We start from the raw sequence: 19,439 nt of genomic DNA, 5'->3' as shown, positions 1-19,439 counted from the left end.
ACAGCGAGAGAGGGAACAGAAGCAGGGGGAGTGGGAGAGGGAGAAGCAGGCTTCCCGCTGAGCAGGGAGCCCGATGTGGGGCTCGATCCCAGGATGCTGGGATCATGACCTGAGCGGAAGGCAGTCACTTAATGACTGAGCCACCCAGTTGCCCCTACAGTCAAGCTTTTAATTTGTTTATAACTCACTGTGAATGGTTTGTTTATTTATTTATTTAAAGATTTTATTTATTTATTTGACAGAGAGAGACACAGCGAGAGAGGGAACACAAGCAGGGGGAGTGGGAGAGGGAGAAGCAGGCTTCCTGCCGAGCAGGGAGCCCGATGCGGGGCTCGATCCCAGGACCCTGGGATCATGACCCGAGCCGAAGGCAGACGCTTAACGACTGAACCACCCAGGCGCCCCGTCACTGTTATTCTTATACTAGGTGTTCCCACTTGTGCAAAACTTCCCTGACCTGCCATCTGGGGGTTGCGGCGGAGGGCAGTTCCCAAAGCAAAGAGGAGGTGCTGCTGTGGGTACACAAATTGATTACAGGTGATACTTGGGACTTGGTATTGAATTACAATGACTCTCATACTGAGAGAGTTACTCTTTTCCCAACTTCTTTCAGGCTATCTGAGTATATCAAAGAGCCCGTCTCACTCTGGGGCTAACACGTATTTAAGCTCCTTTCTGACACTTGCCAATTTAATTTCCCTTGTAAACAGAGGGAGCATATGGCCAGGCCTAAAGCCTTATTCAGACAAGAGAATCAAGACAGGATTTAATAGTAATTGTTTTTTAAGGTTCTGGTAGGAATACAAAGTTTTCTTTTAAAAAAGCATTATAAAAATTTATGTTACGTATATTTTATCAGAACTAAAAACAAGCAAAACACACGTTATTAAGTAAATAACAGCAAAGGATGGAGTACGACCAAGACAAACAGGACCAAGGTGATATACAAAATGCTGACATTTGGGAAATAAATGGCTATTGTTTGATGTTACCAGTTTGGCAAAGAGATGGAAGGTGTTCAGATTTACTTTAATTTCCATTTTACATTATAACAAATGTAAAAAATGTATGTAATAACAAACTGCATTTTTATGGTGACAGAAAAACCTAAGATTTATAACCTTGATACTCTGAGTTAAATTAGCTTATATGAGAATATATAACTATTTATGACTATATATGGCTATACTTTATTACTCTAAGCCAATACCGTAAAAATGATTCCCTATACCAAAAAAGTCTTCCCATAAAGTTCGTAAATTGTAAGCTGCAAATGATGATACAAAATAAAAATATTCTGCAATGAAAACACTTCTATATTTAAGTTCTTCCGGTGGGGCTAACACTAAGTAAACCAGTAAGCAGACCAAATGTCATTGATACTCCCCTTTGTCAAACAGCAGCTGTGACAAATGCTACAAAGGAGAGGTACATGGTTCTGTAAGGGCTTATATTAGGTGTAATTTGACCTAGGCAGGGCTCCTTTAAGATGGGAGGGATAGGAGCAGCATAAGAGCAAAGCAAGAGGGACATGACCAAAGTCAGAGGAGTCTGAGGTTAGGCTGGAGAAATGTGGGCACTCGCTAGCCCAGACATGGAGTTCTCCTTTCTGCCAAGAATGGTGGCAAGAGAGCTGAAGGGTATTTCAAGGGGAGTGACCTGCCTGAGCAGGTGGGTGTTCTGAAAGGTTGTGCTGACCGTAATGTGGCAGCCCTTCAAAGAGGCATCAGAAAACAGAAGCAAAGTTTAAACTGATGACAAACACAATAATCTAGAAACTACTGCCTCTAGACCACATATATAATGACCAACAGGAAGGAAGCTCAGGTGACTGTCCAGGTTTTTTTAAATAGAAATTAAAAGACAACAGTACACCTTTATTTAAGTGTGTGAGACAGAAATTTTAGAGACCATGATATATATGTAACACTATACAAATTTAACATTATAAAAATGTAATATAAAACCGAAACCTATCAAAAATGTCCTAACTTCTCGGTCAGAACCAATGTGGCCTACCTACCTCAAGGGTTTTTAAAAGGACTGGAGGTCGATGGAGGCCCAGATTACTTCCCCGGTTCTCACCCAGGGCTTTTCTGTTTTATATGACAGGCTTCTTCTAATAAGGTTTAAATGAAGAAGTAATTTTGCTATTGAAACCAAGTCTGAAAACTAATGGTAACACCTGTGGCCTCCAGGGCCCAGTTAAAAGATCAGAATCAGTCAGTGGGAGAGCGGTACCTCAGATGACTACACCTTATGATTCCCATTTAGTCTAAACTTCTGATTTCCTTGATGAAAGCTGGTACTTAGAAAGTCCCTCATCTACCTCTAATTCTCCTCAAAAAGGCTCCAACTACTGGTCACGCTGGCACACCTATCAGAATTCTGACAGAGAAAGAAAAGGGGAAAGGAACAGAAATGGGAAGGCAGAGAAAAAGGATGTATACAGTCCCAACCTCGCCAGGACCCGGAGCAGAGTGAGTGCGAGTGCAGACTGGCGCACTCACTCCAGGAAACTGGCAGCGGCCGCTAACGCTGAGCAATGGCCCTCCTGGGGGCACACCCAACAGAAACGCATGCACACGTCCATTCCCCAAAAGATATGTATACAAATGCGCAGAGCAGCAGTATTCCTAACAAGCTGCAAACATCCCACATGCTCATCAACAGCAGAATGGATAAATAAAGGCGGGGCACATTCATATGGTGAATTCTGCACAGCAACGAGATGGAGCCAACTCCCACTACACACAAAATACAAGTGCATCTCACAGGTACAGTGGGGAGGAGACAGAGTAAAAGCGTGTGCAGAGGGTTTCTATTTACAGATGACGTTCAAAAACAGATACAAATGAACAGTCCTATGTGGAAATAACTTCAACTTTACCTTAATACTAAGACCCAAATGAATCCCAGTCTTAACATATTAAGAGCCAAAAACTTTTATTAAGTAAACCTAGTAGAAAATCTTAGTGACCCTGGGCTTGTCAAAGATTTCTTAGATACAACACGTAAAACAAACTACAAGAGAAAGAAAACCCAATAATTGGATTTCATAATGATCTACGATCTGTGCACTTTCCCATATATATATCTTCAATAAACATATTACTGTAAATTCAATGAAAACAGAAGAAAGCGCAAGGACTGAGTGGAGCAAGACCACACAATCAGCCACTGTCATCTCTTCTCACCACTCAGGAAAGTGCGTCTCAAGTACACTTGCCCCGGAAACTCAGACTGTGGCCGAGGTGAGGGTGAGAAAGGCAGAAGCACACCACTACCTACCTGCCCTGCCTTGTGAGCTGGAATGGGGTGATTCAGTGAAGAGGGAATTCTGTTTTAAGATTTTTTTTTTTTAAAGTAATCTCTACACCCAGCGTAGGGCTCAAACTTACAACCCCCGAGATCAAGAGTAGCATCTCTACCAACTGAGCCAGCCAGGCGCCCCAGAAGAGGGAATTTTTTATAAAATCTGGCTATCCTTCCATTACTGCTCTTAGTTCACCAGAGACATGGAGGAAAATACATTCGACGTAAAAGCAAATAAAAGACACCATGGTCCTGAATCCTTTTGCACCAAATATCCTTTACTTCTCTCTCCCATCCTGATTTTTTAAATTTTTTTCCCCTTCCATTCCCCTTTTCTTCCAGGCTTCTCTTTTTGCTTTCTGCAACCACACCTCATTATCATATGCCCTTTTTCTTTCACTTAAGAGGCTCCAAAATAAAGAAAGGAATTAAAATACACACAAAAATAGCAACAGATTCTTTATGTGTTTCACATGCCCTTCTCATGCTGGGGTAGGGACAACAAGCTCTATCCCTTCTCACCTACCCTGCTGACACCGTATTGGCAGAACACAGGCCTCAGTGTCAATATTTTTATGATACCTTCTCCCTCTTCCTTTCTCTCTTCTCCTGAAAAAGGTAGTTAGCAATTTATAAATTCAATTAAGTGCTAGCTATGTGGATGCTAATAACCTAGGCTAGCACTTCTTATCTACTACAATATAAAGACCCCTTTTAACCCCCCAAAATGTCAAACACATTACACACACACACACACACACACACACACACACACGAAATGATCCTTTTGGTATCTGGTCCCCGAGAAAATGCAAACCTAGTAGGCACTGCTATTTGGGTAACTTCACTGACTGTGACCTTTATTAATTACAACAACATTTACACTTCACAAGAGCAGATGTGCGCAAAGCTTTGTGTGAATTCAGGTCCCCAGCTCCTTAGGACCTTCCGCTCACAAACTCCTCAGCCCTCCCAGGAGTCCGCATGTAAAGAATGGGAATCCTCACTCTGAGCACCCTGGGCTCAACTCTTCTTTACTGATTAAGAATTGTCCAATTTTGTTCATGAGTTCACTGAAGAAGTAGCAATACAGTTTGACAAAAATTTTAATAGAGCAAAGTTCCTTCTGCTCACTGAGGATCTTTAGGGGATGATGTGTCAGAGTCCTCCCCACAGGCAATCCTTGCCTCCCTCCCTCCCTCTCTCTCTTTCTCTCTCCCCCACACCACCCCGCCTCCTCCCCTCCCCTCCTCACTTAGAACTCGTATTTGGAACTGTTTAATAAATGATTACTACCTTTTTGCTAGCTATTATCATGATTACTACTCCTTTTCCTCCTCTTCCCCACCCACTCCACCCCATAAGTTTCCAAATCCCAGAAGTGTCATGGCTAAGAAAAGTCAAGAAGAAACAAAACCTTGAAAACCTAATTTTTATATCAAATAAATGTTCACAGCTTTCTTTTTTTCATTAAACGGGGGTAGGTAAGGAAGTAAACCTGCGACTGGTCCTCTCACTACCATATTTAAGATGAATACATTCATTCATTCAACAGGCAGCAATTAAAGAGCAGATACTCATAGTAAGATCTGCTCCTAAAATCTGCAGAAGGGGGCCCCCTTGCAACTGATAATGTGTTCCTCTCAACTGGCAATAACATACAAATCAGGTATCATGTGGTTTGTTGTTGTTTTTTTAATTCATTCAATAATGTTCTCTGTCCTTAATTTAAAAATTGATTAACATTTTCCCCTTTCTCCAGAGTATAAAACCAAAAAATAGAACTATAACTTTCTGTCACCCCACTGCATTTCATCCTATGAGTCAGCCTTTCTGAACAGGACTCCATACCTCCCCTACAAAATAACATTCAATGGGGGGCGCCTGGGTGGCTCAGTCGTTAAGCGTCTGCCTTCAACTCAGGTCATGATCCCAGGGTCCTGGGATGGAGCCCCGCACTAGGCTCCCTGCTCTGTGGGAAGCCTGCTTCTCCCTCTCCCACTCCCCCTGCTTATGTTCCCTCTCTCGCTGTCTCTCTCTCTGTCAAATAAATAAATAAAATCTTAAAAACAAAACAAAACAAAGTAACATTCAATGGGCCTCCACTATTCTGTTAAAGGTAAAAATATAACCTTAAATTTCAAAAGGTGTTACTAAGATCTGTTAAGAAAACATATTTTCTAATTTAGGCTCCAAAACAACCTTCAAAATTCCACATATTGCTTCAAATCAGCTTTATTTCCTAATGAAGGATCCTAAGTCTACAGAAGTGAATTAGCGTTATTTTTTGTTTTGTTTCTCCCATTTCACAAAACTGAGTAAGAATTAATTGAGCCAACATTAGCCGGCACACAGGACTAGCAACTCCCATGAAGCCTTTGGTTAAAAATATGAGATGGAAGAATTATTAGAAATATCACATCACTGTTTATTATATTTTGTACTTAGCAATGTTGCTTCTCCACTGGATGGCCTGAAATATCAAAAGATCATTCTATGCTGCAGACAGTGAACGAAATCAACTGCGGAAAATGGTTAAGTTTTGGTTTCTTGCAAACAAGTAGCTTCTCCCTTCTTTTAGAGAAGACAGGATTTCTCAAGACAAAACCAGAGAGGGGGACAAACTGTAGAGATTCAATCTCAGGAAACAAACTGAGGGTTGCTGGAGTGGTGGGGGGTGGGAGGGTTGGGGTGGCTGGGTGATGGACACTGGGGAGGGTATGTGCTATGGTGAGCGCTGTGAATTGTGTAAGACTGATGAATCACAGACCTGTACCTCTGAAACAAATAATACATTATACGTTAATAAAAAAAAATTTTTTTTAAAAGACAGGATTTCTTTATCATTTTTACCAAAAAAAAAAAGGAATACTGACCATATGTAAATTCCAAATAGCTTTAAGACTTAAGGCCATGACTCAAACACTCAAACAGCTAAATTAAAAAAACAAAAAAACAAAAAAAACCTAAGACTTTAAAAATTTAAGTAACTGGTGAACAAGGAATTGAAGGATGTGATGTAATGGTACACGATCTTACAAGCTATTACATTCATGGGCAGGATATAGCATTACTAGGCCATAAATTTTTTTTTAACTTCATATTCTTGCTTCTCAAGTTTTTTCAAACACATTAAAAAAACAAAAGATCTGACTACTCATTATTGTATGCCTTTAAAAAAGAGAAGAAAAAAGGAGTAATTTCTATTTTTAACATATACACATTAATGAAACAACTTGTGTTTGCAAAGTGTTGGCTGACCCATAAACTACATTTATCACCCATGAAGTCAGCATATCACAAAAGCCATATATATGTCTAAGCACCCCCAAAAGAATAACAAAGCAAGCAAGCTCTGGTAAAACTGTATAAAGCTGTCACAAGCATAGTGGCTGATTTCTAAACTTTAAAACCATAACCACATGCAACCTCCCTTTCCATCAAATTTAACTACAAGAGCTTGGGTAAAAAGATTTAAAAAATAAATAACAACAATAATAAATAAATGTAATCACCAAAATATTTTAGAATCTTTCCTTAGAAGAATCTATTTTAACCACAGAAACCTCACTCATTCCTAACTTGTTTCTCGCTAATATTCATCCATTCTGCCCAACCTTCAATTTATCAATAGAGAATTCATGCTACTCAAAAGAGCTGACATAATTATTGCCGCCATCCCATTGAGAATGCTCTTCCTGGTAACCAAACTCCAACATGACAGTTGGCCCCCGGACCACTCACTATTTACACCACCACCCTCTCCCCCCCTTCCCATCACCACCATTTTACTGACAGAACACTCACAAGGGTCTAGATTGTTTTTCATCTCAGCAAACAGAGTATTCAAAATCGGACGGCTAGCCACAAACTGGGAGTTAGAAACTACATAGAAATAAACACAAATGTGAATAAATTTTTCTGTTTTCAGTTTCTAAAGAAAGTAGTTAATGTCTTATTTGTAATGCTCTAAATTACAGCCAGGAGCCTTTCACCTAATTACACTAATAAATCGATTTAATGTCATCATTTTGCCATCAGATCACGTCCTCCAAACACTAGTGTACTTGAATTAAATAAATCCTTTTTACCAGGGTAAGTTCTTCACCTCATTTTTTTCCCCAGTGCTTTTCCTCTATCATTCCTCAACTACTAAATCATGTCTCCATAATATTTTCCTAAATATTAAATCTGTGAACAAAAAACATAACCTGAAAACTAGCCACAGGCGAGACAAATCAACACACCTTCAAAACAAAATATCAACATAAAGTATAAACTATTAGGTAACCAAGAGAAAGAAAGGTAAGCATCAACTGTATGCCCAAGAACCTCAATTTAAAACATTATGTAGTATACACAATTTTGGCAAACAGAAGTGAACACAGTATTTACATATCAAAATGGGCAACTATATAGCCTCATTTCTGGCTTGAGATAAAAATATCAATTCCATTTATTTAGTAAAATAGCCATTTTAAGGAAATACCTCCTTACAGGTATAATCATTTGACTGACAGATAAAATAATTGCTTTAAAAACACTTCTGAGTCATTTTGTGCTTACCTGCAGGCACGAACCATTACTGCATGCAGCGACTGTTCCATTCCCTAGCACAGACTTGAAGGAGCATATATCTCTCTTTCAGAATGTGACTAATCTGTGGGTTTGCAATTCCTGAGCTATTTACAAATGGCACTCCCTTTCCACGTAAGAAAATATTTATGACAACCAAAAGCCAAGTATTTTTAACCTAGATCTTACAAATAATGTTGGTAATTTTGTAGCAACAGCCTCAAAATACAGGAAGAAAATCTAATACCAATATTTCCTTAAAGAAAGCACAATTTTTGTTTTGCAGCTCAGTAAATTATTTTTTAAAGCCTTCAACAGCTGTCACACATGAACTAGCGCTCTGCTGGGCTACGGCGTGCGTGCTGCAGCTGATTCGGCTTCACTATTTTTTAAAAAATCAATTACCCTTTGTAAAAGCAGAACAGCCTGCCCAAAAACACATCTTCAATACAGCACAATGACCAGCATGCAGTACAATGCATTATACAGCAAACTTGGCAAGAAAAAAAATACGTCCTGGTTTGTTTCTTAGCAATGCTACACCATTAATTGTTCATGCAAGAGATGTAGCTGTACCTTTCTGAAGAGGACGACTTCTCAGAGTTAACTGACATCAGCAGCTCAATCTTCTGCTTGATTTCTGGAAAAATCAGAAAATATTCACAACCAAGATTGCCTGCCCTTGCTTTCAAGCTTTATATCAACAGATTTTTCCTCTCTGATCCCTTTTGTTCAAAAAGAGGCCACAAGATTCGCAGTACTTCTGTTAGGACTGGGATTCGATGGTGCTATAAAGGGAAAAAGCTCCAGAGGCACCAGGCCTTGCTAAACTATGCACATGACTGTTTATGAAAGCAGGAAGTACCATTTCTTTTAAGCAGAGGGGTGTTTTCTTTTTTAAGGTAGAACTAGCAGGGCTCTACCAGAAGATTTCAAATGCAGCAAATTAAAATACAAACAAGAAATGCTCACCACTGCATTTGATACCCTAGATCATCTGAGAAACCTGGGTAATAAAGGTATGAGCTGAAAGGAACAGATGTGCAACCCTTAGCTACTTGCATTTCACCAGCCCTAAAAAATATGGCTCAGTGAATCATTTTTGTCACTTAAGAATGAAATATTAAACCAGAACCCCAATTTATAGATTGAAATTTTTTTTTAACCTTTGTTATGATTTCTCCGTTGTCTCTAACTGAAGAATCTGTTTAATACCTAGTCCCTAACTCCTTTAGAAAAAGACTTCGATTTTACACCTTAATTCTCCCCTCCTCCTTCACAGTACAGCACAAGTGAACAGCAACACCCAGTTACCGAGCAGATAATATACTTGTCCTTTTAGGAAAGGACTGACAATGCCATCTGCAACAGAAATGGAAGCGCCAACTCAATTTAATTAAAAGAGAATTGCTGATACGTATTTGGGGGAAAAAAAAGATACCAGACTAAAAGGGAAGGAGAGGTAAAAAATAAAAGGGAGGGGGAAAAGGAAAAAAAAAACAACTCTAACACATTTCCTTTAAAAATACCAATGACTAACCTAAAAGCACGTAATTTTATGTGAATAAAACTGACATGGTCCCATTACCCAGACTATTTCACATGCAAAGCTGTTTTCCTATTCGTAAATGTGCTTTCTATGCATAATAAAAAGTTCACATAGCAAAAATAAAACACCTGGCCACTGAAATACTACTACAGGCAGTCTCAGGATTTCAAAGTAGACCTCAATAGTTTCAGGGTTGTTTTCTTAGGGGTAAAACAAATCTTAATTTTTAAGAATCTCGATTACAGAAATCAAAGGAATATGAAAAGATAGAAAAGGAAAAGGGAACAAAAATTAGTTGCCTAAAATACAGTGGACCTGTTCAGAAATAGCCTTTCAATGTTGTTAAAATAAGGGATTTTCCAAATTGTTTAAGCTCCCAACTTGATCCAACGGGCACTATATAAAACTGGCACAAACATCTGATGAGAGTACGGAATCTGCCACAGGCTAAGGCCAAACTACCTAACCACCGGGGAGAGCACACCGCACAGTGGTTAAATGGAGATGATGATAATGAAACTTACCTTGAGGACTCCTGCGTGGATTAACAGAATCTGGCACCAGGTGCCATAGTAAATGCTCAGTAACACCCCTCCCGCAGGTTTCAAAAGAGCGCAGTGTTTAGGAGCTCACGCTTGGCCGCCCACAGCCATGGATTTGAAGGCAGGCTCCTCTAACATTTTTAATAGCCACGTGACCTTTGGGAAATTGGACTTTCTAAAAGCCTCTATCTCCTCTCCTATAAAATGGGGATAATAATGGCTCGTAAAGGGCCATTGTGATGATTAACGAAATACAGTATTCCATGACAGTCATGCAGATGTAGGGTTCGTGCCCACTAGTCAGCCCTCCGTGTCTACTGCTAGGGAGTGCCTAGCAAAGGACAGTGATCCTCAACAAATATTTGTCGAATTAATTAATGAGGTACAGTAGGTCTGTCCTATCTTAAACAGCTTTTCCAGTTTTGATCCACCTTCTCTTACTACACCAAGCTCAACATATACCTTTTTATCACTATAGTTTGATTATATATGGAAGTTTAATTTTAATCTGTATCTCGGCCTCCCCATCTAGAGAGTTATTCTCAAGTTTATCAACTAGCCAAGTCAGAAATGAGGTTACACTTGAATCCTTCATTGTGGTAATTGTTCATTTCAAAAAGACAAAAAATTCGCACTTCGGTGTATAGATTATCTGTGCACGTAAGCTGAAAGACCCCAAGTTTAAGGGCGCCTGGGTGGCTCAGTCAGTTGAGCGTCTGACTCTTGGTTTCAAGTTGGGCTGGGTCATGGTCTCAGGGTTGTGCGATCAAACCCAGTGTCAGGCTCTGTGCTCAGCGCTTGTCCCTCTCCCTCCCCCTCACATTATCTCTCTCTCTCTCTCTCTCTCTAATAAATAAAATCTTAAAAAAAAAAACAAAAAACCCAAGTTTAAACTGCACAGCTCTTAGGAAGTGTATAAACATTAGAAACGAAAAGTTAAAGCTTTGAGAGCTCCAAACCAAAATGGTGTCCAATAATACATGGACAGGTTTCTACCATCATTTTCACATTTTCTTCAAACCCTCAGATTTGTTTCTAGCTCCCGAAGGACCAAAACGTTTAGGAATGTTCATAAATACTACGTTAATATTGTATACTCTGAGGCCCGTGTATCCCATCTATTCTACTACCCACTCCTCCTTACCAATACCAGCCACGGTCTGATTACTCCCCACATTCATTAAGAACTCTAGAAGCCATTCCACCACAATCCCTGCCATGTGATGTTCACATTGACAGATAGGAATTCCAAAAACCCTTGGCTAAGGACCTCAGCCTCCTGAACCTCTGATCACTTGAGTCCTCTACCATGACCACACTTAGGATGCTCTCTTACACACACTACAAATCAGCTGGTTGTTCTTCTGTTTCATTCACAGTATGTAGGACCCTATACTTTATTTCATTTTTTGCAATTAAGTCCACCAATCTTTTCCTTAATGAATGATGGTCTTCCTGTTATATTTAGACTTTCCCCACACCAAATTTTTTAAATCACCCCATTTTCTTCTAATACACTTTATAATTTTATTTAGCATGTAAATCTTGGACCCTTTTAGATGGTATTTCAGTCTATGAATTGATGTAGAGATCCAGTCTGCTTTTATAGTTATATTTGAAAACCTTATGCCCCCCACCCCCACAATTCTAAATTACTCTCTTCACCACCACTCCTCAGTTCTTCCAAAGCAGCAATCTTACAACCCCATAAATACATATTTATTCAACCATCCACAGTCTCCATTTATTCATTCAGGCCAGTGAGTACTAAGGCTACACTTCTTTATTTCACAAAGAAAACGAACAAGTGGTTCCTATGTAGTTGGAATAAGCGTATTCAAAATTATGGTTGATATTTTTTGTCATAATTTTGTTTTAATTTCTAAGTAACATTATGGGACAACAAAAGTTTCTTGTTTTTCTAATCCTTTTGTGTTCTTATGATTCTCCTCCTAACTCTACGTGCTTTGCTGTATCATCTTTTTTCACTCAGACCTTACATGTTAGTCATACTTCTCTTGTATGACCCTCTTTTCATTCACTGACTCTTCCATCTATTCCCTTGACATCCACAACTAAAGGACACTGATGATGACTAAACATGAATTTCGAGCCCAATATTCTCTCCTGCAACCCAGAACTGTATGTCCTTCCACCCCCAGCAGACATCTTCGCCTATGTACATGGTCCTGACATGCCTTGAATGCAGCATCTAAGGCTGATGACCTCATCAACTTCTCAGTCCAGGGTCTCCCTGAACAGCAGCAGCGTTGCCCTTCTGAGCCAGGAATTTCTGAAGGATCCCAGACCAGCATCCCTGTCTCATCTGGAGTATCATTACCACCACTCACCCTTTTCAATCTATTTTATGTTCTAGGACCACTGAGCGCTACTCTGCACTTCCCCAAACACACCATGCTTTCTCACACCGCCAAGTCTTTTCTTACGCAGTTTCCTTCCCTGGGATGCCAGTGCCCAGTTTGCTTCCCTTGCACACCCAACTCCCCTTTCTAATCTCAGCCCAAGCGCTACCTCCCCTCTGACAGCGTCCCAGACAGAATACACTTCACCTCCTCTGCCCCTCTGCAGATCACATACACTTGCACTAGAGAATTACTAAAATACATACACTACTTGTCTGACACCCCTGAGACCACAACTTCCTTAGGGAAATTCACTTCAATTCACTTTTCACTTCAATTCACACTTATTGAGTCTGATGGTTTTCTTAGCCTATTCTAGTCAAAGTTACAATCTACCTAACTTAGTTTCCTTATTCTTAAATATACATTTCCAGATACAGTACCTCTGACTAGAGGTTCAAACAACTGCAGAGTTAGAAGAATCCTCAGAGGTCATCACCTAGCTGAACCATCTGAATTTATGAAGAAGAAATTGGAGAGTTAAAAGATAAACAACTGGTAGCAAGAATACTCTTCACCTTCTCCAAAAGACTACCGTCTCTGAGAGCTACAGCTAAATTTCCAAGGACTAGCAACCCAAGCAGAACATTCAGCTTTCTTTAAAATCAGCTTTGGGATGCGTGGGTGGCTCAGGCCGTTGAGCATCTGTCTACCTTCGGGTCAGGTCATGATCCCGGGGTCCTGGGATCGAACCCCGCGTTGGGCTCCCTGCTCAGCGGGGAGCCTGCTTCTCCCTCCCCCTCCCCACTTGTGTTTTCTCTCTCTCACTCTCTCTCTAAAATCTTTTAAAAAAAAATAAAGTAAAATCAGCTTCTAAATTCTAAATTCTACTTTCTCATATCTCCAATCAATTAAAATTATCACTATTATTTGGCTTTCTTGATTACAACCACTGGTCAGTCTATGACATCATACTCTTGTTATGCATCACTTTACACACCAAAAAGGAAAAACCAATTCACCAGGATCTCCCACTCATTCTCTTCTATCCAACCCATAGACCTTCTTCACCAAAACCTTTTATTCTCATACCTACACTTTAAAAGATACTCAAATTCCTTGTAAAGAGGAATATTTTTAATTCTTCGGTTAATGGCCTACTATCTCTAATATTTCATTTTCCACTTAATAACATGAGTCTGGAGACTCATGGAACACGCAGGGCCCTGAGTCCAGAGCTGAGCCCATCCCTAAGAACCCAGACCAGGAAGAGCAGTTACTGATAAGAACTATTAAAACAAAGTTCAGTAAAGGATGCGCTTCACAGAACAGATAGCCTGGAAGGGAAAGTGGGCAGCCCTGAATCCACCTGGATCTTAAGAGTAACGGCAGCATGAGACTGACACAGGGATGCCGTGGAGATGACATGCTCCCACGTCCCTTACAGCAGCACTACACGCCAAACATGAGCTCACACGGGACCCTGTCTTTTAGGACATGGAAATTAAATAAGACATAACTGGGCAGACAGTTCTACCTCAATTCTTACACATACATCCTTTTTCCATGGGTGTTAGTCCAACAGATTTACTAAACTTCCTTCCTCTTGCCAAATTCTTTACATAATCATTCACAAAGCTGATTTTATTTTGGGTACACATAAATAAGGAGGATTTTTTTTTTAAATTAATGCTTTATATATATTTGGAGCCATTTCAGGCTGCAAGAAACAGGTATGTGCTCAGTTTACCTCAGGTGATAGGATAATACTGCCAGAAAACATCTAGAAGTTAAGAATAGAAAAAGGCCTCCATAGGCCTCACAGTGAGAATCTTGTTCAAAAGGAAGGGCAGCTCTTGATACTCAGAGTTCCTGTTACCAAGTGCTCAGAAGGATTGCTCTCCACCTTAATGCTTCACCATTCTGGTGATTCAACACCTCTGTGACCCTAATTCCACTTCTCCTGTCACTACCAATTAACTGCTTCTCCTCTTTCATATGTTCACAGATTCTACTACTGAAGGATGCATGCTACAGGCCTTCTCTCTTGGTGTCTCCAACTTAAGCCTGCAAGTATCTTTAAGGGGCTCCCATTTAAATGCAAAACACTGGGCCTGCAGAAGCTTTTCTGGCTCAAGTGTCAATCCCTGATATTACCATCTGGGACCAAGTACTGAGTTCCTGTCTCAAAATTCAAAGACGGACACGGACGAGACCCTTCATAAAGGGGTAGGAGTAAAGCAAGCTCTCCGAGACCTCTAGGAAGGCTGGTGATTAACTGACCAACACCATGAAGATGGTCCAATCTAAAAATGGAGTCCTTGTTATCCCAGCCTTCGTTATTCAAGTCATGTTGTAAGAACACACAGAAAAGCATGGGCGCCTGGGTGGCTCAGTTGGTTAAGCGACTGCCTTCGGCTCAGGTCATGATCCTGGAGTCCCGGGATCGAGTCCCGCATCGGGCTCCCTGCTCGTCAGGGAGCCTGCTTCTCCCTCTGACCCTCCCCCCTCTCATGTGCTGTCTCTCTCACTCTCTCTCTCTCTCAAATAAATAAATAAAATCTTTAAAAAAAAAAAGAACACACAGAAAAGCAAAAATTGTGCTAACAAAAATAATCGTTAATGAACTGACCAAACTGTCCCTGGTTATCCCTAGCCTCTATGTCCACCCATCAACCCCCTTCTTTCTCTCTCTCACTGATGCTCATACAGTCCCAACAACAATTCAAATAGAATGCAAATCCAGAACAAAGTGAAAACTGAAAAAAGGCAACACAAGATGCAACATTTGACAAAGTCAGTGTAAGATACTAATGAAATATTAGAACCCCAAATGAGGACAGCGACTGAGAAATGAGGCCACAGGAGGAGTTAGGAAGGTTAGTAACTGATGAGAAAAATCAACAAGGACAATAATATGCTAAGTGTCTCAAGAATGATAATTATTTGATTATCAGTGACTAATGGGGAAAATAATAAAACTCTTAAATAGTTTACAAAAATGTCCTTCATTACAACTGCATTACAAATTAAAAGATATCCAATCACGTTATTATATAAAATTTAGTATGAAAATACATGTCAAAAACAATTAACACTTGATACATTCTTTGTTCATTCTAATACTCAGTACTTATTTTTCCATTACAATTCAAATTTTCATAAATAAGCTTACTTTCTGAACCTGATTTTATTTTTCAAGATAAAAGTCCCAATTTCACCCCCTAAGGAAAGTAGTCTTTTTCCAGTATCAAATTTTCTCGGGCTATAATCCCCAAACAGGATTACTTGTGTTCCTGAACATGGTACAGTGCCAATGGAGTACAATGTGTTCCCTCCAAACCCTACAATGAGGCGGGGGTGGGAGGTGGAGGGACTGAAGGAGGAGGAGGTGGTCTCCAGCTGGTCAGGTTTTCAGTCTGAACTTTCACGGTAGCTGCTGCTGCCACTTATGAGAAACTTCACTTACTAGAGGAAATATTTTTCCTTCTGTCACACTTTTTAAATTATTCCTGAGTGCAATTTATAACCTAAAAGGAACATTAGTTTAAAAGGAAAGGTTTAGGGGCGCCTGGGTGGCTCAGTCGTTAAGCGACTGCCTTCAGCTCAGGTCATGACCCCAGGGTCCTGGGATGGAGCCCCGCATCGGGCTCTGTGCTTCGCGGGAAACCTGCTTCTCCCTCTGCCCCTCCCCCTGCCGTGTTCCCTCTCTCTGTCACGCTCTGTCAAATAAATAAATAAAAATAAAAATAATTAAAAATAAAAACAAAAGGAAAGGTTTGTTACTGATTTTCAAGTTGCAGCAAGAAAAGTGGGTCAAGCCCCTCAAACAGGGACTCCCATCCTCACTTACCCCCAGAAGCCTGCAAAGCAAGAGGCAGGGAGAAGATGAGCCAGGGGCTCCAGCTGCGTCTGCACCAGCCCAAGACCCCAGATCACCCATCCTGACACTGTAGGGGTATGTTCAGACTTCACAGTGCATCAGACAGTATTTGTTACCATTGTTTTTGTTCTTCTGATACTGAGGAATTTCAGGACAACTAAATACAAAAATGCACTAAAATGTGAAAATATAAATGTTTAAATAAATGCTTAGTTTTTTTAGCATCACCATCAATGCCCTCCCTCTATCAGCAATGAAATGTAATGGAACTAATCCCTGAAAACTGTCTACACATTTCTCACCACAGCAGAGTATCATTAATAGTTAATCCCGGCTGCTAAACAGAACAAAGGCACTCTTACCCTGACTCTGTTTGGGAGACAGAAGAAGTAACACAAGTTCTTAGATAACTGAGCTGTTAAACTCAGGGTGAGAGATCCAATGCTCTGTTTACCATGAGATCAAGTTTAAAGCTTTCTCTGTTTTACACTTATAAAATAAATACCGTTTATACATTTTTCTGATATACAAATTTTAGAAATTACAGTACTCAGAAAAAGGAAGTATTTTATAATCCTAATTATAAGATTGCTTTTCATGCTACATATTAATATACAACTGAAACTACTCGGTTCTCTAATATTGCGGCTTACAATGTTATAAGTTAAGACATTTTAATTTCATTTACAATTTTGGCATATAAAGGACTGTGAGTTCACCAAGGCAATGAATTCTTGCTTTCTCACTCCTTTAGTAAACCAAGGTCCATTCAACCATCTTGAAAAGTGACTTCACTATCTTAAGACGTGGTAAAATTACTGTACAAGGCTTATTTACATGTATAAGAAAAGAAGCCCTATCAAAATATGAAGTATAAGGAGGAATTAGAGTCCCTAACTCCCAATCCACATTAACTTTCAAACTTAAGAACTGAAATTGATGATGCAGTACAATTTTCCCATCCTTCCACATTCCCTCAGTACCAACAGGCACAGCACTAAATGCTACCTCAACAGGGGGAGGAAGAAGGTGTCTCAAAAATATGTAGGACAAAATTCCACTCCTCGGAGAGTTCGCAGTTTAGCTTGAACCATCAGGCCTACTTGAGCCCTTTATGTGAATTAACTCACAACAACTGGTGAAGTAGGTACTCAACATAAATTCCATTTTGCATGCACAGAAACTAAAACTTTGAAAGTTTTAAGAATTTCTAAAACTTCCAGAGCTAAACAATTCCATTTATAATAAAATCAAAAAGAATACTTAGGAATACATTTAACCAAGGAAATGAGAGACTTGCACACTGAAAATGCAAAACATTGTTGAAAGAAATTAAAGACTTAAATGAAAAGACACCTGTGTTCATGGCTTGGAAGACTTACCATTGTTAAAATGGCCATCCTCCCCGAAATTGATCTACAGATTTACACAATTCCTATCAGAATTCTAACTGACTTTTTTCCCCCCCAGAAATGGGCAAGGTGACCCTTCAATTCATATGGACATTCAAGGGACCGTGAATAGCCAAAACAATCTTGGAAAAAGACCAAAACTGGAGGACTCACACATCTCGACTTCAAAACTTACTACAAAGCTACACTAATCAAAACAGTGTGAAACTGGCATAAAGAGAAGACATATAGATCAATGGAACAGAATGAGAGTCCAGAAATAAACCCTCACATTACAGCCAAGTGATTTTCAACAAGAGTGCCAAGGCCATTCGATGGGAAAAGCACAGTCTCTTCAAAAGATGGTGCTAGGGGCTCAGTCAGTTAAGCGTCTAATTCTTGGGTGCCTGGGTGGCTCAGCTGGTTAAGCAACTGCCTTCGGCTCAGGTCATGATCCTGGAGTCCTAGGATCGAGTCCCGCATTGGGCTCCCTGCTCAGCAGGGAGTCTGCTTCTCCCTCTGACCCTCCCCCCTCTCATGTGCTCTCTCTCTCTCTCATTCTCTCTCTCAAATAAATAAATAAAATCTTTCAAAAAAAAAAAAAGCGTCTGGCTCTTGGCTTTAGCTCAGATCGTGATCTAAGGGTAATGAGACAGAGCTCTGTGTTGGGCTCTGCACTCAGTGCGGAGTCGGCTTGGGATTCTCTCTCTCCCTCTCCCTCTGTCCGTCCCACTCGTTCTCTCACTCTCTCTCTCTAAAATAAATAAATTTAGAAAAAAATAAAAGATGGTTCTAGACAACCGGATATACACATACAAAAGAATAATGCTGGATTCCTATCTCACAGCACATACAAAAGTTAGCCCCAAATGGATCAAAGACCTAAATATAGAGGCTAAAACTATAAAACTCTTAAAAGGAAATATAGACATAAATCTTCATGATTTTGGATTAGGCTGACTTCTTAAACATGACACAAAAAGTACAAAAAACAAAAGAATAGATAAACTGAACATCCTAAGAATTACAAACTTTTGTGCATCAAAAAATACTATCAAGGAAAAAAAAAGGTAATCCACAGAATGGGAGTAAATATTTTGCACATCACATATCTGATAAAGAACCAAAATCCTGAATATATAAAGAATTCTTACACTCAACAATTTTTTAAAAAAATAACCCAATTTAAAAATGGGCAAAAGATCTAACAGACATTTGTCCAAGGAAAAAACACAAATAGCCAATAAGCATATGAGAAGTTAATGTCATTAGTCATCAGGGAAATGCAAATTAGAAAAACAATGAAATATCATTTTATACCCACTTTTTGATTAATCAAAAAGACAGCAACAAGTGTTGACAAGGATGTGGAGAATTTGGAAACTTCATGTACTGCTGGTGGAATGTTAACCAGCACAGCTACTTTGGAAAACAATCTGGCAGTTCTTCAAAAAGTTCAACCACAGGTTACCACATGACCTAACAATTCCACTCCTCAGTATATACCCAGGAGAAGTGCAAACATATGTTCATACTGTTCACAAAAAAACATGTACACAAGTGTTATTCATAACATCCAAAAACTGTTAACAACCCATATATCCATCAGCTGATGAACAGATAAACGAAATGTGGTATATCCATATGTAAGAGAAATGTAGTTAATGATACATGCTACCACATGGATAAGTCCTGAAACATTATGGAGAGTGAAACAAGCCAGACACAAAACACATATTGCATGATTCCATTTACATGAAATGTCCAGAACAGGGAAATATAGAGAGACAGTAAGTAGCCCTAGGGCTGGCGGGGGGAGGG

At 39.8% G+C, this 19,439-nt stretch overlaps 1 protein-coding gene across 2 annotated transcripts in view; it reads right to left on the bottom strand.

The window, feature by feature from the left end:
* LOC145716596 (SRSF protein kinase 1-like) overlaps nt 1-19,439 on the bottom strand; it is a 180,085-nt gene that overhangs the window by 70,889 nt on the left and 89,757 nt on the right. The window contains exon 1 of one of the 2 annotated variants that reach the window (XR_014139405.1): nt 8,467-10,117. The exons of the other annotated variant lie outside the window; for it this stretch is intronic. The gene's annotated coding sequence lies outside the window, so the exon portion shown is untranslated. Of the gene's footprint in view, nt 1-8,466; nt 10,118-19,439 lie in introns of those variants that run through there. 2 annotated transcript variants of the gene reach the window in all.

Source organism: Leptonychotes weddellii, chromosome 12 (genome assembly GCF_054177405.1).
Source record: "Leptonychotes weddellii isolate Sample4059 chromosome 12, ASM5417740v2, whole genome shotgun sequence".
In the NCBI taxonomy this organism is placed as follows: Eukaryota; Metazoa; Chordata; class Mammalia; order Carnivora; family Phocidae; genus Leptonychotes; species Leptonychotes weddellii.
This window is presented reverse-complemented; position numbering and strand designations above follow the sequence as displayed.